At 38.2% G+C, this 25,045-nt stretch overlaps 1 pseudogene; it reads right to left on the reverse strand.

Annotated features, from left to right (window-relative positions):
• Positions 1-784: 784 nt before the first annotated feature.
• On the reverse strand, positions 785-22,237 carry LOC130682183 (regulator of nonsense transcripts 3B-like; annotated as a pseudogene).
• Between the last annotated feature and the right edge of the window lie 2,808 nt (positions 22,238-25,045).

Here is a 25,045-nt window from a genome sequence, read left to right on the forward strand (position 1 = left end):
GGTCAAATGTTAGAGTGTAATTGGGGATACTTTTCTGCTAATGTTGGAAAAGCCACCCCTGTTCAGTAGGTTATCACACAGTTGTTATTAGGTCTAATGTGATGGCCATACACATTACAGACTTCATTTCTAACCTGCATTTTTATATACTGATGAGGTACTCTTAAGCTGTATAAAACAATTTGTTTGGATGTATAAATGCAGAATTCTTTTAAGACTGAATTTGGATCATGTTTATAGTTCTAAACATGGCTTTAGAACTATAGGGTTCTTTGTTGTCTGGGCCACTTAATACCACTTGAGTTAGTCAAACCATTTGAGTCTCACCCACAAGGCAATATGAACATAGGGTTCTTTGTTGTCATATATGTAACATAAATTTACACATGCAATTCCACTGTCTCCAATGAATATTAGAAGTGCAACCTCAATCAGGTTATCTAGATGTAAAATTGTTTTGTTGCTTTTATCAGAAAGCAATTAATTAAAATGAAGATGCTCTTTTTATATTTCAATACCTCAACAGGATGTTATTTTTCTTATAAAAAATTTCAAATCCAGGCTTTTAGAAATGCTTTTGAAAGCAATAATGATTAAAACTATCAATAGTAGATAGGACCCTATAAATATACCAGCTAGTTATTTTTTCTTGCCAATATATGAAATGTAGTGACTATTCATTAGAGTACAGAAGTTTTTAAAAACAGTACACATCCTAAATACTAATCTCAATGCTATCAAAATGTAAAATGTAAGTTAACTGAAATACAGAAACACACAGATTCTCATTGTCCAGTTTCTTGGCTTTTTCTCTTTTGTCCAGTTCTTTTTCATCTCCTTTTTCTGGTGACTTAAGCAGCTTTAAAGAAAAACAAATTTATTTTTATTTTGAAGGGTGGAACACTCTCGTCTGACTCCATCAAAAAGAACAGTATACTAAATATTCTAAATTTAGGCTATTGAAGGCCTTTATCTCTGCAGGTACTCAAACTTTCAGGTGAACAACTAGTGCACAAGAGCACTAAAAGGATGCTGCTAATGTGAAAGTGTTACCCACTCAAATGAAGAGGTTTAATTACTTTGTGGCAATAGGATCAAGGCTCCTTTGGCTTGAAATGCACTAACCTTCAAGTGAACCAGTGCACACTTCCATGTATGCCTTCTGTACCAAAGCAACATGTTTCTATAACTTGATGCAAAAATATGCCACAAATTTAAAAGGGTAGGCAGGTCACTACTGTGAGATTGTTTTTATGTTGTACTTGGAATGATAAATACCTTGGTCATCAAAGGAGTGATCTATTGCAAGAATAATTCTGCCTTGAGCCTGAGAGTAACATACTTATGATGGCACAATTGTATTATTAGAGGTGAACAGCAAGAATTACTTGGCATTTGGTTTAAAAATTAAAATACCTCATACAATGGAACAGTGAAGTCCCATCTGTACTGAGCAGGAACTCTATTCAGTGTCATAAAGATATGACAGAATGCAATTCCAAAGTAAATATGGTTTACAAAGTCCAAATTGCTAAGAAACATTTTCTCACACTACTGCTATAAATCTCTCTAGAACACCCCCAAGTGTTGGATATTCAGAGAGATTCTTAGGCAAAATCAAAGAATTTCATGTCTCAGAGTGAAGGCTTCATACATACATAGGCTCATCTCAGGGTGAAGGTTTCACACGAGTCACCAAGCAAAAGGCAAATCACACAAGACTTAAGCACGAGGTGTTTCAGCACAGCCGCTGCAAATGAGAAGTCCAACACTAAGAAAGCACCATTGTAAAGTGAGGCTACCATGTTCAGGTTTCACTGGAAGTGTTCTTATTTCTCTAATGGACATCTTTGTTAGAAACCAAGATGCTCATTTCGCTAATAAGAACTTTAATGAACATCTGTAGCACAGCTGTCTCTACCTCCTGTCTTGCTATGGTTAAGAAGAGCAAGTCAGGTCACTTGTGGCACGGCAGACAGAGCGACTGCTAGAAAGAATTAAATGGGAACCTCCACACCCTGCCACCAATGAGTCCTGGAGAGCCTTGGGGAACCCTAGCCACATAAACTATATTCTGAGATGGTAGGAGACCCTGTTACCATCTCTGTGGCACATTTTCTTTCTCTGACATGGTAGGTCTTAGTACTTCACCAGGAAATTTTTTGGAGCAAGAGCTGCCTAAGCCATGCCCTCAGAAGAGAAGCAGTAAGGCTGGGAGCTTTCTACAAGTTTTTCCCTTCCTAAGTGCAATGCATTAATCACAGTCTGCTGCTCACAGATTCCCAGGTAGATGCAAGAAGATAATGGGGGGAATCGTGAGAAGGGAAAGCAGGGAATGCAGGATATTTATCCCTAGTATTCCCACAGGGAGGCTAGTTATGATAGGCACATAAACAGAAGACAAAGCTATGTATGCATGGTTGTCCTCTAACTGTCTATTGGTGAATCTTCTGGGTACACAGCACATCAGGAAGTCATCTGGGCTTTCTATAAATTAAAAATTTATAGCAGTTAAGTTTTTAAGAAGACTCAAGTCAGTCTGAATGGGTTTTCTACAAGTAAGACTACCATCAACACCAAAAGGGTTTAATGAAGACCTGGGTGTGAGGCATGATTGTAGGTGCTCTGTATCATGTACTTGGTCCTTACATTTTTCTGATTCACAGCTTGTAACAGGAACCTGTGTACCTGAAGACAGTGGAAAACAAACAGATGAGGCAACTTCATGTATCAAATATGAAGGAAAAGCTGAATAAAAACCCATAATTCATGCTGGCCAGCCCTAAGCCTTTATTTATGAAGAATAGAGAACAATAATCCAAAAAGTGAGTATCTTCAATGGTAAAAATAATACAGATCTGCACCGAATATATAAACTACTTAATCCTTTAAAATTATCTTAAACTAAAAAAAAAGAATGTTATAGGAAAGATTTCTATTGGTTTACCTCCCCCTCCCAAAAAGACAAAACCAAAACCAAAACACTATTTACACCAACACAAGGTGCATGCGTATATAAAGAAGTAAACACATGCAATTTTCAGCAACATGAATTCACTTTAAGTTATTTTCATACCTTAATCTTTGGTTCATCATTTAAATTGTCCCTTTCTGGAACACTATCTTCCTTAACTTCTCTCTATCTTTCCTTTTTTGTTTCTCTTCTTCTTTCCAGTTTATCCTCTCTTCTTCTCTTTGTCTTTCTCTTTCTATTTCTTGTCTCCTCCTTTCTTCTTTTTCTTCTCTCATTCTCTAGAAAGAAATATCAACACAAGCCTTCAAACAAGATAATCATCACCAAAAACTCAATCCCAAAGGTATGATGTGCACCCACTAAAATGGATCATCTTTCCTTCCTATGTTCTACAAGTGGCATTCTATCTCCTTTACCCCCTTCCCACCCCATTCAGAACATGAGAGAGAATTAAGACCAAGGCCTGCTAGTGGCAGAGTCTCCCTACTGCTGCCTTGTGCTATTTCCAGAAATTTTCAGAAAATCAAGAGAGTGGACTCTCTGGGTTTGCAGAGTGAATCCCTGGTCCAACAACGAGAGTGAAGGAAAAGGCCAGAGAGTGAAGCCAGTGAGCTAAATCTTTACAGAATAATGGTAGAAAAAGAAACTATTTATCCTATAGTATCCCAATGCTCTTACATTTACAGAATGCAAACAATATATAAAAGTATTGAGAAAACTATAAAAACAAAAGGTTTACCTACTTGTCTTTTCAGGAAACTCAAAAGTGGGGTTGTCTTTTTAGCTACATAAATGTAAACAGATTATTAATAATACTTATCAACCCCTAGAAAGGATTCCATTTTCTGACATTCCCTGACAACCACCAAGGTGGGAAAATAAGACTCCTTAACAGAAATTTCACAGCTATACTGTCAAACAGATGTCTTACAGTATTCTATTTCAATTGTGAAGGTTTAAAATACTTCTGAAAAAGTGAAGAAATTCAAATGAAAACAGTATAACAATATTTCAAAAGAGAAATTCCCAGTGTCAGTGAGAGTTAAGCACAAAAGATATTCTATTTTTTTTATATGCCACTATAAATTTGTTCAACTGGGAAGAAATTGGAAGAAGGGACTAAAATATCCTTTTGACACCTATTTCCATTTCTGTAAATTCATTGTAACATTAGAGATAAGCTTATACTATGCATCCATTAATAAAAACCAAGTTTTAGAATAATATTTATTTCATTTTTCAATATTCTGAACAATGCTATTTAGCCTCAGAGCTAGCGTTTTGAAAACACACTTCCTTTGGATGAATTCCTAGGAGTACAAATCCTGTGTCAGAGGCTATGCTTAGGTTTAGAGCTGATACATTAGAATCAATGTATTAGAAACCAACATCCAAACTAGAATTTCTTAAGAGGTTTTCAATTTTGCAGTACTTCATTTCATTTTTTGATATTTTCAGGTCAAGAAAATTTTTAGGAATGAGTTTATTAGAAGAAAACACCAATTGATGTTCAAAGGCTTACCAAAATCTAAAGGTCCCTTGAGTCTCTTAACTTTTTATACTTATGTTCATTTGTGTGGCACTAAATAAAGGTCACAGAGAATTTCTCCCCTCTTACCAATGCATTCTCATCCTGTGAGGCAGGTATTATCATTCTCATTTTACAGTAGAAGAAACACAGTTTCAAGGAACTTAGTGCCTTCCCAGTGGCCACACAGCTAAGCTAGGATGGAAGTGGGAGTCACACAGGTCTTCTGAGGAAAAAGAATGCTTTAACTCCTCCTGCCCACTTACCTATTAATTCTCTATTTTTTGCTTCTATTTCCTCTAGCAGTGTCTCTGGAGTAGATGTTATTTTCTCATTATCTGCAACATAACATTCCAAAAATGTTCTATATTCTGGATCTAAATAATTGTTTTAAGTAAACAAAATAGGAAATATTACCTAGGATGTTTATCAAAGGTGGTAATTTTCTACTTCACTGAAGATTGAAAACCAACCTAACCATACCCACAAGATAAACCTTTTAGAGTTTTACTGGTCACTTAACTCTCAGAACTCCTGATATCCACTAAGGGAGTGTGGGACTAACATGGGGTCAGGGAAAATGAGACACAGCACATTAAAACAGAACTTCCAGGGTTGTTAGTTGGCTTTTAAAATGCACTATTCCTACTAATCAGTCACACTTACGGGAGAACTGAAAGTCAGTTATGGGAACTTCAGAGGGTACTATGTATAAGCATGTAGCAATTCCTGTATGGGTATATCTCAGTTTAAGTGAACTCAACAAATGCAACTCAGTTGTTCAGCAAAAAGATAAATTGGGTGTATATCCTAGCTGTGGCGCTGGAGGTGATGTTAATTCCTGGAGTTCTTTCCTAGATACGTCTGACATCAGAAAGGGTAACAAACCCGAGTCACCCTATTGCTTATACTTGGGAGTTTCTATGCACTCTGGAGCATGTTACTTGATCTGGTCTTCCAGGCCTGAATCTGTGATACAACCAATAAGCAATGGTGTCTTGAGTCTTTTGTTTTTTCTACAAAATAACCATTATAGTAGTAAATAACAAAAATAAAATTAGATGATTCTAAAATAGCAGTGTGATACAAAAATACTGCAGCTAAGTCCTTATCCAACATAACAAATTATGGAGAGCTCAGAATCTGGATCCAGTTCACCTTAAATGACAATTATTAGTTTTTCAGTTCCTGTATTTCAGTTAAATGTAATTCCTAGGCATGCAGTTAACTGCATATTTAAAACAGAGAAAATAGGACTGGCCACTTCATCTACTTTATGTTAACTTACTTGAGTATAGAACATTTTCTATCACAGCTCTCAATGGTAATTCCTCCTCTTTATAAGAATAATGGAAACCAGAAGTCAAAAATATTATCATAAAAATGGTAATAAAAGGCGTTAAGGAGTTGCTATACTTTGAAACATCTGAATTTTTCCACTGTGTTCTAATCAAAATACCTAAGCTGATTTACTGCTCAAAAGACAGCAATAGATTGCTTAATTGTGGAGGAGTGAAATGCTACCAGCCAAAGAGAGTGGAAATTATAGAGGAACCCCACCTACATTCTAACAATTAAGCAAAGTTTTCATCAGTGAATTACATTTCTCATGAACTTTATTCCATGTTTCACTATTTAAAAGACTGGAGTCCAATTAATTCCCACAAAGGTAATGTATTTTCAAAACCCAATGCAATAGCTTTACATAACTAGAACTATACTGTACCATCATCGATAGTCCCAACTTTGGTAACTCTTTTCTTAGTCTTCTTTTTTTGCAGCTTTTTGGAAAGGTGCAAATTCTACTATGGCAGGATATTCCTGACCTGTTTAGAAAAAATACCACACTTGCTACAACAAAGAAAATATCAAAGGTGGATACAAGAGTCAACCCACTGTTTTTCAGGCCTCTTTGGTGGTGGTCATCTTAATAGGACTTCTCCACAGACATAAATAACACTCACATAATTAAAATAAGCATATTACCAAAGGAAGCCCAAGTTCATACTGATAACATAATGAAAAGATATGGCAGGGAAGTAAAATATTCATTTAAGTTGAACTTTGAAAGCATGATATTTTGATACATAGGGGAAAAACTACAAATTAATTTTAATTTAAAAATATATCAGAAATCTCTAGAATAGGCAAATCTATGTAGATAGAATGTGGATTAGTTAGAGCTGGGGGTAGTGTTGGTGAGAATGAGGAGTGACAGCTAATAGGTATAGGGTTTCTCTTTGGATGACACATGTTCTTAAATTAGAGTGGTGAGAGTTGCACAACACGGTGAATATACTAAAAAATACTGCACTGTACACTTTAAAAGGGTGAATTTTGTGGCAATGAATTGCATCTCAATAAAACTGTTATTAAAACATGCACCAGGAGCCACTAAAAGCATGGGCAACAAAAATAGATAAATTGGACTATATCAAAAATAAAAACTTCTGTGCATGTAAAGACACAATCAACTGAGTGAAAAGAAAACCTACAAAACAGGAGAAAATATTTGTGAATCACATATCTGATAAAGGTCAACATACAGAATATATAAAGAACTAGAACAACAAAATACCTACTTAAAAAATGTTCAAAGGACTTGAATAGATATGTTTCCAAATATAGTATACAAGTAGCCAAAAAGCATAAGAAAAGATGGTCATATGCTCAAGCATACGCAAAGATTAAAATATTACTTCACTAATCATTAGGGAAGTGCAAATCAAAACCACAATGAGCTATCCCCTCACACCCATCAGAATGTTTACTATTGAAGGAAAAAAAGCAACAAGTGCTGGTGAGGACTTGGAGAAATTAGGGTAAATTAGAACCCTCATGCATTACACTGTGTGGGAATGCAAAATGGTGCAGCTGCTCTAGAAAATAGAATGCTGCTTCCATACAAAATTAAAAACAATTTACCATATGACCTAGCAATTCCACTTTTGGACAATGTTCAAAAGATGAACAGATGTTTGTACACCCACACGCATAGCACCATTATTCACAACAGCCAAGAGGTAGAAGCAACCCAAGGGTCCACTGATGGTTGAATATACAAAATGTAGTATATACATACAGTGGAATATTACTTAGCCTTAAAATGTAAATCCTAACACATGCTACAGGATGGATCAACCTTGAAGACATTATGCTAAGTGAAATAAGCCAGTCCCATAAAGCCAAATACTATATGAGTCCACTTACATGAAGTACCTAGAATGGTCAACTTCATAGAGAGAGAATGGTAGTTCACAGGTAGAATGGTAGTTGTCAGGGGATGGGAGGAAGAGGAAATGGGAAGTTGTTGAATGGGTATAGTTTCAGTCTTGCAAGATGAAAAGGTTCTAGAGATTGGTTATACAACAATGAAATGTACTCACCACTACTAAACTGTACACTTAAAAATAGTTAAGATGGTAATTTGTGTATTTCACCACAATTTTTAAAAATGCAAATAAAAGGGAATGAGGTAATGACACATGCTATATAAAATGGATGAAACCTGAAAACATGCCAAGTAAATGGGGCAGTCACAAAAGGCCACACGTTGTATGATTCAGCTTATATGAAATGTCCAGAATCCACAGCTAGATTAGGATCTACTGAAGCTGTAAGTGGAAGAAAGAAGGGGAGATGACTGCTAATGGATGTAGAATTCTTTTTTGAGTGATGAAAACACTCTGGAATTATATAGTGGTGATGGTGGCACAACTTTGTGAAAGCACTAAAAACCACTGAGTTGTATGATATGTGAGTTGTATCTCAATTTTAAAAAGTGACTACTGGAAAAAATACACCAGATCGCTGCTATAGAGTAATGTCATACAAGATATGAAACGCTATGGTCAGATCATTGGCATACAGAATAAGTCACAATAAAATAAGTAGAATTGACCAGAAGGTATCAGAAGGCAGTCATGGAAGAAACATGATTTTGGAAATTCTAGTGAATGCAGAATCAGATTAGCTTAATAACTGATATACGTGAGAAGAAATAGATAAACCAAACTGAATCAGAAGAAAACAGTGGAAGATAAGCTGAGAAAACAAAAGTGAGGCCAAACTGTGGAGCCTTCTGCCTAGCAAGCTAGGAAGGAGTTTGGATATTTTTCCCACAACTGTTATATTTAATGAGTATTTCAAAAAGACTAATTTCATGGCAATTTAATGGACTGAATTACGTTGAAATGGAAAAATTGAAAATCCTTAAGCTTAGATACAGTGGTTATTAATCATTAGGTGATGACAATATTAAGTGAAAGTTTTGGTAAGCCTAGGTGAACAAGATATTAAAAAACAATAAAATGAAAAGATTCATTATTTGTTTAATGTGAAGAGGAAAAAAGTTAAACACAGCTCAGAATACCAGGAAATCACTGTCTACTGGAATAAAGTCTGAGTGGAGAAGTTGGTAGTTTGGGGAAACTGGGGGGGGGAGGATTAATAAAAGCTGGATAAACACAGTGGCAATCCTTCAACTTTTATTGACATGTTTCCTGACAAAGATTTCATTTTTACAAACTCTGAATTGATACTGAAAAAAACAACAAAAAGACACATCATTCACCTATGATTGCAAAGCCAAAAGAAAAGTGGAAAAATGCAGTTTAGACATTCTCTGGCTAAATGTTGTAAGCAGCAGATAATAAATAAAAGGAGTTGGGCCATACCCTTCAGACTCCTGGACACAAAGTGGGAGATCACCAGGTTCAGTGTTTTAATGAGGTACAACAAAATGTTAAACAGTATTCCACCTGGGAACTATTGGCTTAAAGGATTTGAATTGAGTTAACAAATGTTGATCCTTGAACCAAGATGAGAATTATACATTTAAAATTTGTCATACAAGTTTAGAGAGTCATTTATCAGTATTATTGCTGAAACTAGTAAACAGATCACCTAATCCAGGGCAAAAAAATTGTCATAGAAGAGAAAAGAGCAGCAATTTCATTCAGTTGATCAAACTACAGAAATAGCAGGTTAATAAAAGTACTGGACGGCTTCATATCTTAGAAAAGATATGAAGGCATTAAGAAAAAACTGTGAAACACTGTAATGCAATGTTAAAACATACAAATGATAAACTCCCCTTCAGTTTCAAAGACACACCTTTATTGTCAAGGAATACATAACCGTCAAAGCGATCCCTGAACAAAATAATGTCCTCCTGGTTTTTAAAGTTCATGTATGCTCTGGTGTACATATGAGGATAAAGACAGCAGAGAGGAAAGCAATTCTGTAAATGTGCTTGCAGGTACCTGGCTGAATTACAATTATACATACATTAAAGAGACAGGCTCAAAAATCAAATGTAAAACGGGATAAAAAAGAATGGGAGAAACTATTTTTCATTTACCCTCTTCCCTCTTTTATTTATTTATTTTACGTAGTATCATTAGGAAAAAAACTCAAAGTAATCATGCTCGGGCAGAGGCTGAAGATGTTCCTGAAGGTGCTCCTTGGTCAAACTGGGAGGTAATCTCCGAATTACCACCTTAAAACTGTGTCAGGAAAATAAAATTAGTACAAAGCAATTTTCTGTCATACCTGAAAGAAAGAAATCACCACCCCTGAAGAAGTCTGGGCTTTAAAAGATTATGAGATCATTTATACAAACCTAGGACAAAATATTCTTTTAATGCTCAAAACTAGTCAAACATAACAGTAACGTGGTTTTTAAAAACTCTTAGAAACGAGAACTGCACGGAGAAAGGAAAATTTCAGGTTCAGTTAACCCGAAGCCCCGCAGTTAACTAGGTTTTCGCATTTTCTGTCGCTCATCTTTCAATAAATACTAGTAGTGTTAAGAAATTAGTAGACCAACCCTGGTCTTTTGAGGATGCCACGAGTTCTTGATTATTTCCCCTCCACCTCCAACACATCCGAAAACAAAATCCTTCCTCTCATTCAGCATAAAGAACTCAAAACTCTAAGGAATACCAAATTCCCTTATTGCTCCCGAAACAGGATGCACCCTATCTGGCCCCAGACCATTAATCCCACCACACTCCCTCGGCCCGCCGCCATTAATATGCACACAAACCAGTCCCACCTGATGGCCCCTTCATTGCTTAGTAATTCTCCCCAGCTAACCTTTTAATTTCTCGTCCTCTTCACCCAGTGCTTCCCCGGCCCATTGGCCATCTCAGAGCTGTGACCTAAACCTTCTCGTCTGGGATTCCCCCGTTTTCCTCACACCCACGCAGGGGCTTCCCCCATTTCGGGCAAGTGGATGGGACAGGGTGATGCGGTTCTCACTCAGGTGAAGGAACAAGAGGGGGAAGCTGGGTGAGAAAGAGGACAGCCCCACTCCCAACCTTCCTCCACGGGTGTGGGACCTGTCCCGCCCTTTCCTGGGCCAACAGCCAGTCCAGAACCTTGCTCAGCGCCTCTTCTCCTTGTTCCGATCCTGCTTGTCTTCCCCTTTTGTGCTCTCCCCCGAAGCCCTTCCGCCTGCGTGTGGCCCGCGGGGGATTCAAGAGGGTTACTCGCTTCTCCTTAGGCCCGTGGTCCTTCTCCGCCTTCACTGCTACGGCTCTCTGCTCTCAACGCCGGCAGAAGCGCCTAAATGTAGCTCGCGGCCCACTCGTGCGCCCCCAAGCAGCGCCCCTAGTTCTAAGCTGGGGCCAGTGTTCCATTGGGCCCAGCCAGGACCTCGCGAGACTTCTAGGCGCCCAGGCTTCCCTCTGTGGAAAGGTTCTAATTTCTGGTCTTAACCTCCCGCCTCCCGTATCGCACTGCCCAATCCGCTCGCGGCCCGGAGTCTCAGGGCCCGCTCTTCGGACGTCCTTAGTCACTCGGCCATCTCGATTAGGGTGACGCTTTCGCGAACCCCAAATCCCGGAATACAAAGCAGTAACCCATTTCGGGCCAGGCCTTCTGGAGTTGTAATATCTCCATTTGTAAGCAAATGGAATTCTGAATCTTGGAAGTTTAGTATTTTTCCGATCAAAAGATACATTTTGCGGGCTTCATTTTCCTCAGATAAACCCGATGTTTATCCAAAGTTTTGCCTCACCAGGGAAACAACTAATATTTTTTATCGTTTGTGAAAGTGTGCTTTCAGAAGCTTTAGAATTTATTTTCCTTCCATGGATTAGAACTCACAGATTTTTTAGTTAACAACTTTCACAGATACTTAAAGGGGTGATAATAACCAAAATATATGAGATTTGTTTTCATCACCCCTTTGTTAAGTAAAAGCATTCTATCATGGTAGTGGTACCCCACAGGGAGGAGACAATAAAACCTAACTTGGGTTTAGATGGGATCACTCTCCTTCCTGCTTTAAAAGGGCCAATTATACATTATTTAAAATAGTCCCAAACTTAACAATCCAAATCTGTCAATGGGCAAATGAATAAACAAAATGTGATACATCCATAGAATTAAATACTACTCAGCAATAAAAATGAACTGATATGTCCATCAATGAGAATTAATCTCAGAATGATTATGCTGAGTGAAAGAATTCAGACACAAGGAGAATATACACTGTGCAATATCATTGCATAAAATTCTACAAAAGGTAAAACTATTTGATGGAAAGCAGAATAAATGATTGCTAGGGGACTGGATGAGGAGAAGCAAGTGACTTCAGAGAAGCTCCAGGGAACTTGCAGCCATGAAAATGTTCTTACCATGATTATGATGGTGGTTGCATGACTGCACACATTCATGTAAACTCATTGAGTTGTACACTTAAAATTGGTGAGTAGAATTTTGTGTAAATTTATACTTCAGTAAAAGCCAGCCCCCCAATTTATAAAATGCAAAATTTGAAAAATATTGCCTTAAATTATAGAGCATTTGTATTTCATCAACTCTAAGATACAATTGAATCTAATGTCACCATTATTTTATATACAAAGAAAGAAAGAAATGATGCCAATTACTCTTTGATACACCATCAATTTCAAGATGTATCCTGATTTCAGAGGTCTTAATATGTGAAAAGAAATCTATTTGAATTAATTGAACATATTATTTCTTTGCTTTTGTATCACATGCAATTAAGAAAAAAGGAAGAGAAATGGGAAAAGAGGGCAAGTGATAAGTAGAGAACTATAGATACAACCACAGAGGTTAGTACCAAGTTAAGGATGCAATAGAAGCCCAAGGAAGAAGGCTGGCTCAGGTCCCCAGTCTCATTTGGTTGACAGCTAGAATGCATTATCCAGACTTTGTACTTTTCTCACCTTTATTGCCAAGCATATGCTTGGGTTAGTTCCTAATTCCTGTTCCCAAGACCAGTCCGCTGTATTTGGGTCTATCACTCACTGTTGCCTCCAATACCTGCCTGTTCTTACAAGACTAGCTTAAGTATCTGCCTCTGACCTGCCATTTGGCTCTGTATTTACATCTTGGTGTATGCCTCGTTTTTGGAGTGCTTGTTAGCTTTTAACCACTGACAATATGTCGGTCATCAGAGTTGCGTGGTGGAAAAGTAAAAGGATTCTGTCTTGGTACTGATGCCCTACTGGGAGGACAAAATAAAACTCAACTTTCATTAGATGGGATCACTCTTCTTCTTGCTTTAGAAAGGAGCAATTATATATTATTTAAAATAGTCCCAAACTGGAAACAATCCAAATATTTGTCAGTGGGCAAATGGATAAACAAATGTGGTACATGCATGGAATGAAATACTACCCAAAGTAAGGTCCAAGGCTCAGTCCTTAGACAAGCTCTTTTCTATCTACAATTACTTCTTTTTTAATCTTACTCATTCTTTTCACTATTCTCTCTTTGCAAAAATTTCAATATTTATACCTCCAGCCCATAGCTCTTCCCAAAATTTCAGGCTCATATTTCCACCTGCCTACTTGACATCTCCACTTAGATATCTAACACATTCAGATTCCTTGAACACATTGAAAACTGAACATTTCACCATTCCCCACACCAACTGTACTAGTTTCCTACTGCTGCATTAAGAAATTACCCAAATTTTATGGGTTAAAATAACAAGTTTATTATCTTAAGGTTCTGAAGGTTTAAAGTCCAACAACGTGTCTCACTGGTCTAAAATCAAAGGACTGACTTCCTTCCTGGAGACTCCAGGAAAGAATCAAGTTCCTTGTCTTTTTTAGACTTTGAGGCTGCTTGTATTCCTTGGCTGGTGGTCGCTTCCTACATCTTCAAAGTGAGCAATGTAGCACCTAATTCTTTCCATGCTTCATCTGTGTCTCTATTTCACTCTCTCTTCTGACTCAACTTTTTACTTCTGAAGACCCCTGTGATTATACTGTGCTGAACTGGATAATCCAGAATACTCTCCCTTTGTTTATGTGAGGTGATTAGCAAACTTAATTCCCTTTGACATAAAATTTATGTCAAAAAACAAAATTTGAAATGGGTAAATTTGAAGATCTAATTGGCTTTATTAAGTGGGCAGCGTGCCATTCAGCAATCAGATGTTCCAATGAGCTATAAAAATTGGAAGGATTTTATTGGCAGGAGTGTGGGGCAAGGAAATGATTAGCAAAAGAAAATAAAGGATTGTTTGAGGCCAGGACATCTTCTATTATGGGATGGGGGTGGATGGCAGGGATTTTTTTTTGGTATAATTAATCTTCAATTAAATGAGGAACATTACATTTACGAGACTGCCCACATCACCAAGTCCCCCACACAAACCCCATTAAAGTCACTGTCCATCAGTGTAGTAACATGCCATAGAATCACTACTAGTTTTCTTCTCTGTGTCACGCAGCCCTCCTGTTCCCCGCACATTATACATGCTATTTGTAATGCCCCCTTTCTTACACCCCCCATTATCACTCCCTCCCCACCCATCCTCCCCAGTCCCATTCCCTTTGGTAACTGTTAGTCCATTCTTGGTTTCTGTGTTTCTGCTGCTGTTTTGTAACTTCGGTTTTTTCTTTGTTGTTATACTCCACATATGAGTGAAATCATTTTGTGTTTGCCTTCTCTGCCTGGCTTATTTCACTGAGGATAATGCCCTCTAGTTCCATCAATGTTGTTTCAAATGGTAGGATTTTTTTCTTCTTATGGCTGAATAATATTCCATTATATGTATGTACCACATCTTCTTTATCCATTCATCTACTGATGGACACTTAGGTTGCTTCCATTCCTTGGGTATTGTAAATAGTGTTGCAATAAAGATAGGGGTGCATCTCTTTTTTCAAACTGGGATGCTTCATTCTTACGGTAAATTCCTAGAAGTGGAATTTCTGGGTCAAATGGTATTTCTATTTTGAGCATTTGGAGGAATATTCATACTGTTTTCCACAATGGTTGAACTAGTTTACATTCCCACCAGCAGTGCAGGAAGGTTTCTATTTCTCTACAACTTCGCCAACATTTGTTTTTGTTTCTCTTTTGGATAGTGGCCATCCTTATGGTGTGATGTGATATCTCATTGTGGTTTTAATTTGCATTTCTCTGATGACTAGCGATGTGGAGCATATTTTCATGTGTCTGTTGGCCATCTGAATTTCTTCCTTGGAGAAATGTCTGTTTATCACTTCTGCCCATTTTTTAATAGGATGATTTGCTTTTAGTTTGTTGAGATGAGTGAGCTCTTTATATATTTTGGATGTCAACCCTTTATCAGATCTTTCCTTTATGGGTATGTTCTCCCAGACTGTAGGATGCCTTTTTCTTCTGTTGGTGGTGTCCTTTGCTGTACAAAAGATATTCAACTTGATATACTCCCACTGGTTCATTTTTGCTTTTGATTCCCTTTCCCAGGGAGATATGTTCATAAAGAAGTCACTCATGTTTATGTCTAACACATTTTTTCCTGTATTTTCCTCCAAGAGTTTTATCGTTTCATGACTTACATTCAGGGCTTTGATCCATTTAGGATTTACTTTTGTGTATGGGGTTAGACAGTGATCTGGTTTCATTCTGTTACATTTAGCTGCCCAGTTTTGCCAACGTCAGGTGTTGAAGAGGCTGTCATTTCCGCATTGTATGTCCATGGCTCCTATATCATATATTAATTGACGGTGTATGTTTGGGTTAATATCTGAACTCTCTATTCTGTTTCACTGATCTGTGGCTCTGTTCTTTTTCCAGTACCAGATTGTCTTGATTACTGTGGCTTTGTAGTAGAGTTTGAAGTTGGGGAGTGAGATACCGCCTGTTTTATTCTTCCTTCTCAGGGTTGCTTTGCTATCTGGGGTCTTTTGTGGTTTTATATGAATTTTAAAACTTTTTTTCCAGTTTGTTAAAGAAAGTTGTTGGTAATTTAATAGACATGGCATTTAATCCGTAGATTGCTTTAGGCAGAATGGCCTTTTTGACAATATTAATTCTTCCTATCCAGGAGCATGGAATGAGTTTCCATTTGTTAGTGTCCTCTCTAATTTATCTTCAGAGTTTCTTGTAGTTTTCAGGGTATAGGTCTCTCACTTCCTTGGCTAGATTTATTCCTATGCATTTTTTCTTCTTCATGCAATTGTGGATGGAATTGTTTTCCTGATTTATCTTTCTGTTAATTCATCACTAGTGTATAGGAAAGTAACAGATTTCTATGTATTAATTTGGTGTCCTGCAAATTCACTGAATTCTGATATTAGGTCTAGTAGTATTGGAACGGAGTCTTTACAGTTTTCTAGGTAAAATATCATGTCATCTGCAAATAGTGACAGTTTGACTTCTTCTCTTCTATGAATCTGGATGCATTTTATTTCTTTCTTTTCTCTGAGATCTGTGTCTAGGTCCTCCAGTACTATATTGAATAACAGTACAGAGAGTGGGCATCTCTGTCTTGTTCCCAATCTTAGAGGAAGAGCTTTCAGCTTCTCACTGTTAAGTACAATGTTGACTGTGGGTTTTTCATATATTACTTTTATTATGTTGAGGTACTAGGCCTCTATACCCATTATGTTGAGAGTTTTTATCATGAATGGATGTTGAATCTTGTCGAATGCTTATTCAGCATTTATGGAGATGATCATGTGATTTCTGTCCTTCTTTTTGTTGATGTGGTGGATGATGTTGATAGATCGTCCAATGTTGGGGTATGTTACATCCTTGCATCCCTGAGATGAATCCCACTTGATCATGGTGTATGATCCACTTGATGTATTTTTTAATTCGGTTTGCTAATATTTTGTTGAGTATTTTTACATCTATGCTCAGCAGGGATATTAGTCTGTAATTTTCTTTTTTGGTGGGGTCTTTGCCTGCTTTATGTATTAGGGTGATTCTGGGTTCATGGAATGAGTTTGGAAGTATTCCCTCCCCTTCTATTTTTTGGAAAACTTTAAGGATAATGGGTATTATGTTTTCTCTATAAGTCTGAAAAAAATTCAGCCATGAATCCATCTGGCCCAGGGATTTTATTCTTGGGTAGGTTTTTTATTATCGCTTCAATTTCTTTGCTTCTAATTGGTGTGTTTAGACTTTCTGTTTCATCCTTGGTCAGTCTTGGAAGGTTGTATTTTTCTAGGAAGTCGTCCATTTTTTCTAGGTTTTCCTGCTTTTTAGCATAGAGAATCTCATAGTATTCTATAATAATTATTTGTATTTCTGTGGGATCCATTATGATTTTTCCTTCCCATTTGTTATTCTGTTGATGTGTGTAGCTTCTTTTTTTCTCTTAATAATTCTGGCTAGGGGCTTATCTATTTTGTTTATCTTCTCAAAGAACCAGCCCTTGATTTCATTGTTTTTTTTATTTTATTCTGCTCAGTTTCCTTATTTCTTCTCTGATCTTTATTATGTCCCTCCTTTTGCTGACTTGAGGCCTCATTTGTTCTTCTTTTTCCAGTTTCAATAATTATGACTTTAGACTATTCATTTGGGATTTTTCTTCCTTCTTTAGATAGGCCTGTATTGCTGTATACTTTCCTCTTAGAACTGCCTTTGCTGCACCCCACAGAATTTGCGGCTTTATGCTGTCAGTGTCATTTGTCACCGTGAAAGGAAAAATCATGACAGATCCCACACAAATACAAATAATTATTATAGAATACTATGACATTCTATATGTTTGATCTCTGGTTTAATTTGGACATTGATCAATTGATTATCAGGGAGCATGTTGTTTAGCCTCGATGTGTTTGAGTCTTTTTGTTTTCTTTGTACAATTAATTTCTAGTTTTATGCCTTTGCGATCTGAGAAGTTCGTTGGTAGAATTCCAATCTTTTTGAATTAGTGAGGCTCTTTTTGTGGCCCAGTATGTGATATATTCTGGAGAATGTTCCATGTGCCCTTGAGGATAATGTGTATCCTGCTGCTTTTGGGTGTAGAGTTCTGTAGATGTCTGTTAAGTCCATCTATTCCAGTGTGTTGTTCAGTGCCTCTGTGTCCTTACTTATTTTCTGCCTGCTACATCTGTCCTTTGGAGTGAGTGGTGTGTTGAAGTCTCCTGAATGAATACATTGTATTCTATTTCCTCCTTTAATTCTTTTAGTATTTCATTGACATATATTAGTGCTCCTGCATTGGGTACATATTTATTTATAATGGTTATATTATCTTGTTGGGCTGACCTCTTTATTATTATGTAATGTCCTTTATCTCTTGTTACTTTCTTTGTTTTGAAGTCTATTTTGTCTGTTACCAGTACTGCTACACCTGCTGCTTATTTCTCTCTATTTTTTACATGAAATATCTTTTTCCATCCGTCGACTTTTAACCTGTATATGTCTTTGGGTTTGAGGTGAGTCTCTTGTAAGCAGCATAAAGATGGGTCTTACTTTTTTATCTATTCTCTTACTCTGTGTCTTTTGATTGGTGCATTTAGTCTCGTCACATTTAGTGTGATTATTAAAAGATCGGTACTTATTGCCATTTCAGGATTTAGATTTGTAGTTACCAAATGTTCAAGATACGCTTCTTTACCATGTAACTGTCTAACATAACTCACTATTAAGCTATTGTAAGCACAGTCTGATGATTCTTATTTCTCTCCCTTCTTATTCCACCTCCTCCATTCTTTATATGTTAGGTGTTTTTTATGTGTTCTTCTATGTTTCCTTTAACTGGTCTTGTTAGTAGTTGATTTTATTTTTGCCTTTAGTTAGTATTTGGCTGGTCTGATTTCTTTGCTGTGATGTTGTTCTCTCTGGTGATACGTATTTAGCCTGAGGAGTGCTCCCATCTAGAGCTCCCTCTAAAATACCCTGTAGAGGTGGTTTGTGGGAGGCAAATTCCCTCAACTTTTGCTTCTCTGGGACTTGTTTAATCCCTCCTTCATATTTAAATGATAATCATGTTGGATACAGTATTCTTGGTTCAAGGCCCTTCTGTTTCATTGAATTAAATATATCATGCCATTCTCATCTGGCCTGTAAGGGTTCAGTTGAGAAGTCTGATGATAGCCTAATGGGTTTTCCTTTATAAGTGATCTTTTTTCTCTCTCTGGCTGCCTTTAATACTCTGTCCTTGTCTTTGATCTTTGCCATTTTAATTATTATATGTCTTGGTGTTGTCCTCCTAGGGTCCCTTCTGTTGGGAGTTCTGTGGGCCTCCATGATCTGAGAGACTATTTCCTCCCCCAGTTTGGGGAAGTTTTCAGCAGTTATTTCTTCAAAGACAGTTTCTATACCTTTTATTCTCTCTCCCTTTCCTGGGACCTGTATAATGTGAATATTATTCCATTTGGTTTTGTCACACAGATCTCTTAATATTATTTCCTTCTTGGAGATTCTTTTATCTCTCTCTGCCTCAGCTACTCTGTGTATCTGTTTTCTGATTTCCATTCCATTAAAGACTTCTTACACCTCATCCAGTCTGTGCTTAAGTCCTTCTAGCAATTGTTTTATATTTGTATTCTCCCCCCTTACTTGCTCCTTTAACTCTTGCATATTTTTCTGAAGATCCGTCAGCATGGTCATGACCTTTATTTTGAATCCTTTTTTTGTGGGGATTGGTTAATTCTATATCCCCAGGCCCTCTCTTGGGTGTTTTCTGTGTAATTCTGGACTGGACCAAATTCTTCTGCCCTTCATAGAAATTTAGGTAGCTGTAGGCAGGTAGCACATGTGTCAGCTGTGGAACAAAGTCCTTTCCTGTTTTCTGGGCACCTTGTCCTTCTCCAGTGCCTGAGTTGGTTACCCACACTCCTGGAGTAGACTCCGGCTTAGTCCCCCAAGCTGCTGTGGGCCCTAGAATGAACCTCAATAAATGTAAAAGGATTGAGAGAATACAAAGTATGTTCTCTGCCCACTGAGGAATGGAATTAGAAATCAATAAATAGAAGAAAATTGGAAAACTTACCAATATATGGAAATCAATATGCTCCAGAACAATCAACAAAGTAAAGAGGAAATCAAATGGAAAATTAGAAAATACTCAGAGATGAATGAAAATGAAGACAGAACATACCAAAACTGAGGAGTCACTGCAAAAGCCATGCTTAGAGGGAAATGTAGAGCCACAAACTATTACATAAAAAAAAAAGAACCATAGACGGGTGGAATCAAGATGGTGATGTGAGTAGGGCAGTGGAAATCTCCGCGCAAGACCATATATATTTTGAAAATACAACAAACACAACTCCTCCTAAAAGAGAGACCAGAGGATACAGTACAACAGCCAGACAACATCTACATCTGTGAGAACTCAGCATCTTATGAAGAGGGTAAGATACAAGCCACAGACCAGCGAGACATATGCACTTTCCCCACCCCAGCTCACCAGCAGGAGGAAAGGAGTCAGAGGGGGAGGGATTGGAAGTGCAGAACTGCTACATAACCTGCCCCAGTAATTTGCACTGGGAGCACAGACACACATTGCATGGTGTACTGGATTAGAAAAATGGAAAAGTAAAATATGTGAGTGCATCCCTGCATCTGCCTCCCCCAGGACAAAAGAAAATTAAATGATTTTTGAAAGTCTTAAAGGGACAGTGACCTCACAGCTGGATGGAGTCATCCTGACACACTCAACTGAGCGGGCTGGGAATGTTGAGGAACTTCAGGCACCCCAATCCCCTGGGTGGCAATGCAACCTTGAAGCCCCTCACAGTGATAAGCAGCCTACCATTTGTTCCCCACAGGAGTGGCTCCACCACAGTAGCCGAGGATCAGAAGAGTGGCCGAGTCCACAGCAGCTGCCCAGAGTCTCCTGTCTGCATGCAGCTGCTGGGGAAAGACCCAGAGGTTGCTGCCAGTGTGCAGATGCTCCACATAGATGAGGCTGCTGCAAGGCATGAAGGAGAGCACACCTGATGCACCTGAAACTCCCTGCAGTGCTCTGAGATGCCCCAAAGGCTGTCCCACATGTGGTGGCTAAAAGGATTTCCCTGATTGCTATTCCCAGTGTGTGGGTAATCACAGGAAGCAGAGAAGGGTGGCAACCAACTATTAGGTAGTGACTTTGTTCTCCCAGCTGATAAACATGCCACCTGCCTGTGACTATCTCCAATGTCATGAAAAGGTAGAAGAATTTTGTCCAGTCCAAAATTACCCAGACAACTTCTGAGAGAGAATCTGGGGAGATCAATGTAACCAAACTTCCTGAAAAAGAATTCAAATCATTAGATTAAATATATCATGCCATTCTCTTCTGGCCTGTAAGGTTTCTTTTGAGAAGTCTGATGATAGCCTGATGGGTTTTCCTTTATAAGTGACCTTTTCTCTCTCTCTAGCTGCCTTTAATACTCTGTCCTTGTCCTTGATCTTTGCCGTTTTAATTATGATGTGTCTCAGTGTTGTCCACTTTGAGTCCCATCCCTTGGGAGTTCTCTGTGCTTCTGTAGTCTGAGAAACTATTTCTGCCCCCAGTAGGGGGAAGTTCTCAGCAATTATTTATTCAAAGACATTTTCTATCCATTTTTCTCTCTCTATTCTTCTTCTGGTACCCCTATAATGTGGATATTGTTCCTTTAGGATTGGTCACACCATTCTCTTAGTATTGTTTCATTCCTGGAGATCCTTTTATCTCTCTGTGGATCAGCTTCTATTTGTTCCTGTTCTCTGGTTTCTATTCCATTAATGGCCTCTTGCATCTTATCCATTCTGCTTGTAAATCCTTCCAGAGTTTGTTTCACTTCTGTAATCTCCCTCCAGATGTCTGAAATCTCCCTCTGGACGTCATCACATAGCTCTTTCATATTTCTCTGCAGCTCTGTCAGCATGTTTATGATGATTATTTTGAATTCTTTTTCAGGGAGACTGGTTAGGTCTGTCTCTGCAGCTCCTCTCTCCAGTGTTGTCTGAACTATCTCAGACTGGAGTGTATTTTTTTGCCTTTTCATGATGACAGCGGTGGCTTTAGGCAGGTTGTGGTGTGTTAGCTGGGAGAACAAAGTCCCTTCCTGCTTTCTGGATGCCTTGCCCTTCCCCACTGCCTGTGTTGGTTACCCGCACTCCTGGAGCAGCCACCGGGTTAATCCCCTAAGCTGCTGTGGGCGGGGTCTCTGTCAGAGCAGCACGGAGCCCTGCCGGGAGTGGCAGGCATGCCAGGTGCGCTCCTCTGTGAAAGCAGCACCCCTGTCTAGCAGCTCTGTGCCAGCAGTGGCCTTTGGGTCTGGCCCGGGTGGCTATGCATTGGGCTGGGATTCCGGTCGGCTGCTGGGAGCATGCCTGCTCCCTCTGGCACCACTGCAGGTGTGCGCAGGGCTCTCCTGCATGAACCTCTCCCAGGCTCGTCTGTCTCTGCTGCTGCTGGTGCACACTTGCCACACCCGGGCTGTTCTGTCACCACTGCTATGGGCTCACGCAACTCTCTACCTGTCCCCTCTGGTGCCTTTGGCGCACACATCTGCTCCCAGTCCCTTCCAGTGCTGCTGCCTCCGGAACATGCTGCCACTCTCCTGCTACTGGGTCAGTGTTTTGGGGTCCGTGCTGGTTGGAGGAATGACGGGCAGGCTGCTTATAGTGCCATGAGGGGCTTCATAACTGTGCTGCCTCCCCGGGGTTTATGCTGCCTAAAGTTTCCCAGGATTCCCAGCTGCTGGCTAAGTGTGCTGGGATGACTTTGCCCAGCTGTGGGGTCCATGTCTCTTTAAGACTTGCAGAAAGCATTCACTTTTCTTTTGTCTCAGGGGCACCGGTTGCGGAGACCTGCCCACAGGTTTTGCTTTTCCTTTTCTCTAATATCTAGCACACTGTGCACCTTGTGTCTGCACTCTGGGTTCGGATTTCTAGAGCTGGTTGTTTAGCAGTTCTGAGCTTTCACTCCCTCCTGGTTCCAACTCCTTTCATCCTACTGGTTTCTGGGGTGGGGGAGCGTTCGGGTCCCGCCTGGCCGCGGCTTGTATCTTACCCCTTTCTTGTGATGTTGAGTTCTCACAGATGTACATGTATCCTGGCTGTTGTACTGCATCCACTGGTGTCTCTTTTAGGAATAGTTGTATTTATTGTATTTTCATAAATATATATGTTTTTGGGAGGAGATTTCCTCTCAACTACTCCAGCAGCCATCTTCCTGTGATTCCAACTGTATAATTTTTAAAAATAAATATGATTGTATTTAAAAGAAGTAAAAAATGTGAAGTTGTTTTCAACCTCAAAATTTATTTCTGCTCTATGTCTGCTTTGTTAATGGTGGTAGCAGGGAGGTACTCAAGATGATAACTGATTCAAAGATTTATCAGAGAAACAATATTAGAAATGCTGCCAGTTGTCAAGAAAAACCATTTCAATTGAGCCATTAATTTTAGAAGTCAAAATTGCCAGTGAACTGAAACCTGAAGAGTTGGTATTATTAGTTTCCCCTTCCATACTTCAGATTACTCTTGAAGTTTAAAAAAGCTGTCATAATTTTATTTGGTTACATAAAATTTTCACACCCACTTAAGCTTTAAACTCAGGTCTGATTTTTAAACCCAGTCAACTAATTTTATCCAGCAACTTGACTGGTTTGTAGGATCAATTCATAACATGTCTTTGAAGATACATATGATAAATGATAAATGTATTTCACAGTATTTCTTCAGTTTCTCATAGCATATCCTATTCATTGTCATAAAGGTAAAACATCAAAATGTAACATGATCCAATAGCAGTATGTATCAGACAGAAAGTAACCTTATGGAACAAGATGCTAATTAGTTTCTGTATCACATAATTTTTGCAGTTCTCAGCAAATGAGAGACTGGGTATTTTTAGGTTGAGTATAAATGTTTTGAATAAGTCACTGTGAAAGGTGGCTTTGTGTTCATTATTATTTAGTCATCTATTTGTAAATGTAGATAGATCATGAAGTTTTAAATTCTATTGCTTAATATTTTATTTGGATTATAAAAACATGCATTTATATTCTCTGTTTCTTGTAGATTGATACAGTAAAGTGCTTGCTAATGTAAAAATAACCTCCTGTTCTTGCTATCCAATTTAAACGATTTGGCTCTGACTGGGAAAGAGACTGTACAGTTAAATTCAATAATTACTTTGAATTTCCACAAGAACTGGATATGGAACCTTACACAGTACCGGTGTTGCAAAGCTGGAAAGAGATAATACCCAGAGAGTCAACTGATAAAACAGTATGTGCAGTCTGAAAGTGAGACACAGTAAGCGCAAAATACAGACATGTGGGTGTGCTTGTACACAGTGGTCAAACAAGTGTTGGGATTTTTATTCATTTTTACTTCTTTTAAATTTTTTTTCTTTTTTTTTCTTCTTTTTACTTCTTTTAAATACAATCATATTTATTTTAAAAAATTATACAGTAGGAATCACGGGAAGATGGCGACTGGAGTAGTTGAGAGGAAATCTCCTCCCAAAAACATATATATTTATGAAAATACAATAAATACAACTATTCCTAAAAGAGACACCAGTGGATGCAGTACAACAGCCAAGATTCATCTACATCTGTGAGAACTCAACATCACAAGAAGGGGGCAAGATACAAGCCGTGGCCAGGCGGTAACCAAACAAAGGAATGATAAAGATGAGATAAATTGCTGGTATATATTTGATGAAGGAAATGTAACAGTGTAAAATGGATGATGATGAAGAAATGAAAAATGAGTGCTTTGGTGGAGAATACGTCAGACAAGTATTTGATCATATGACGAAATGCGTGTCATTCAGGCAGCAGAAAAGGTGGTGGAATGCTTATGTACTTGTTTATAAACGAATAGACACAATAGACCAAGATGATGAAATGATAAGATATATATCAGAGCTCACAAGATCCCATCAGATTATGTCACCAGCCATTGAGAGAAGTGTATGGAAACAAAATGTGCAATTCATGCATAACCAAATGCAGTACAGTGTAGAGTATTTTTAGTTTATAAAAAACTACTTACATGTAATGGTATTTACTTAATTAAGCTGTGCTCCAGGTAAGTCAGGCATTTAGCTTCTTACTAGTAAAGAATACTTTTTATTTCACTTTTAGGATTTCTTATCAGGTGTTTAATATTTTTGTTTCATTTTACCTTTTTTTCCCATAAAGTCATTAATCTCATTTCATCTTAAATATGTGAGCATATTCAGTTCCAGTTACTTCAGAGTCAAATATTTAAGTGGCCATACATTTGAATTGTGTCTATCAGTATCTACAAATGTAAAACAGCTTTTATTTTGAATAGTTCTTTTTGTTACAAAAGCATTGCTTTGAAATATGATTTGTTGAAGTGCTAAGATAAGCAGTA

This window comes from Manis pentadactyla, chromosome Y (genome assembly GCF_030020395.1).
Source record: "Manis pentadactyla isolate mManPen7 chromosome Y, mManPen7.hap1, whole genome shotgun sequence".
In the NCBI taxonomy this organism is placed as follows: Eukaryota; Metazoa; Chordata; class Mammalia; order Pholidota; family Manidae; genus Manis; species Manis pentadactyla.